The sequence below is a fragment of the Arachis ipaensis genome, chromosome B9 (assembly GCF_059453495.1).
Source record: "Arachis ipaensis isolate K30076 ecotype BB chromosome B9, ASM5945349v1, whole genome shotgun sequence".
NCBI lineage: Eukaryota > Viridiplantae > Streptophyta > Magnoliopsida > Fabales > Fabaceae > Arachis > Arachis ipaensis.
Genome location: NC_142444.1, coordinates 79,815,746 through 79,818,322, shown reverse-complemented (window position 1 = coordinate 79,818,322; position 2,577 = coordinate 79,815,746).

Genomic DNA, 2,577 nt, shown 5'->3' with positions numbered 1-2,577 from the left:
AACCAAAAGAAATGAGATGCCACAGAAATTCATACTAGAGTTGGAGCTATTTGATGTCTGGGGGATTGATTTCATGGGACCCTTCCCAACCTCCTACTCAAATAACTACATATTGGTGGCTGTTGATTATATCTCAATATGGGTAGAAGCCATAGCCACTGCAACAAATGACAACAAGGTTGTGATAAGCTTCTTGAGAAGGAACATCTTCAGTAGATTTGGAGTTCCCAGAGCTCTCATTAGTGATGGAGGGACACACTTATGCAACAAACAACTCGAGACACTCCTTCTCAGATATGGAGTAAAGCACAAGGTGGCAACTCCATACCACCCACAGACTAATGGGCAAGCTGAAATTTCCAACAGAGAGCTGAAAAGAATCCTTGAAAATTTTGTTGGAAGCTTAAGAAAGGATTGGTCTAAGAAACTGGATGATGCACTATGGGCCTACAGGACAGCCTATAAGACCCCATTGGGATGTCTCCATACCAATTGGTATATCGCAAGGCTTGTCACTTACCAGTTGAACTTGAGCATAGAGCATTTTGGGCTCTAAAGATGTTAAACTATGATGAGCAAGCTGCTGGAGAAAAGAGATTAATGCAACTCAATGAGCTGGAGGAGTTTAGAAATCAAGCATATGAGAATGCAAAAATCTATAAAGAGAACACAAAAAGGTGGCATGACCAAAAGATAGCAAGAAGGAAGTTCACTGAAGGACAGAAGGTGTTACTCTACAACTCAAGACTCAAGTTCTTCCCTGGAAAACTGAAGTCTAGATGGTCAGGACATTTCACCATACTCAAGGTGTTTACCTATGGTCATGTGGAGCTCATGGAGGACAAGACTTAGAGAACTTTTACTGTCAATGGCCATAGACTTAAACACTACTTGGGAGGCCCTTTAGAGGAGCAGAGAGTGAGCCACAAGCTCAACTGAATATGAAGGAATGTCAAGCTAATGACAATAAAGAAGCGCTAGTTGGGAGGCACCCCAACACTTTATCCTTTTTTATTTAGTTACTTTTCTTAGAAGTAGTTTAAAATTTATTGCATTAGGTAGTTTAATTTTTAGTCTCACATTTATCTCACATTACCATATTAGGATTAGTTTACAATTGCATATTAGAAGGTTTGATTTTAGCTTTGGTAGCTAGATTTTCTTTATATTTTTTTCTCTATTCCGGAATTGCAACATGATGAAGGCATAGATCATGATGAGTGAATGGGCTGAAGACTAGCTAAATTGCTAAGTTTGGTGTGGCCTCTCACCAACTTAATCTAGGCTTACAAACAATTAATATTTTGATTTTGAAGAGTAAGCCCAAAGATTAAGTTTGGCGTTGCCACCACCAAGAATCATCTAGCAGCCCAAGTCACCCAATTTGAAAGCACTTAATGCTTTGGCTAAGAACATAAACGTGGTTTAATGGGTTCAGAGGAATTGGAATCAAAAGAAAATGAAAAGATTGATGTTATTCCACTCTTATGAACACATTAATACACAATGATGAAACCAATTTATTAAGATGCCAAAGGATTAAGTTTGGTGTCCCTTACAATCCAATTCACTTTTGATGAGGAGGAATGTGAAGGGGTTCTTTTGTCATTACTAATGGGTTCAGTTTCATTTCAGGAGAGAAGATGGTGCCCACATGGTAAACAACTCACAAAGCAAGGAAGTCAAAGTGTACTTTCACTTTGGAACTCAACACACGCAGAACACACAGTGAGAAAAGAGTTGGCGCCTCTTCTCATGCTAGGCACCACTCCCCAAGTGGGAAAATATTTAACCCTTTTTTAATTCCCACCACAACATTCACACACTATAAAAGCCTCACTTTCCCATCTCCTATCCTAATTCAACAACCCCCAATCACACACGAAGAACATACACCCCTAACCCTCCTTTCTCTTTTCATCTTCTACCATCTCTTTTTCTTGATTGGGACAATCAAGTCTTAAGTTTGGTTATGGAGCAAAACCTTGTTTTGCTTGCTTTTTCTTGCAACCCCCGTTTTTTTTCACTCTCAAATACACTCTCTCAACCTCATGGCACCACCAAAAAGCTCAGCCTCAAAGAAAAGAAAAATCAAAGAACCAACCTCTGGATCCTCAAGCTCTTTCAATGAATACAAATTCCTCTCTGCATTCAACCAAAATCAATTTTATGGTTGGGTGAGTGAGAGGGAGATCATTCCAGAAGTTGGGTTTCAACTAGGGAGGAACGAGCACATTGAAATCAACATTGAGATCAACAATAGAGGTTGGTGACTTCTATGCAACCCACCAAAGAAAGTGGTAGAGAGCTTGGTGAGGGAATTCTATGCCAACGTAGTGCCTTAACCAGGGCAACACCATGGCTACACTAGCTATATAAGAGGGAAATCCATTGACTACAGTCCCTCTAGCATAGAAAAAATGCTAATGGTGAAGAGGACAAGCTCCACTCGGAGCTATGAAGAAAGAATGAAGCAGCAAGACCCTGGGTTTGATGAGATCCTGAATGAAATTTGTGTGATGCACGTGCGTTGGATAAATGATAAGGATGGGATACCAAATTAATTGAGGAGAAGAG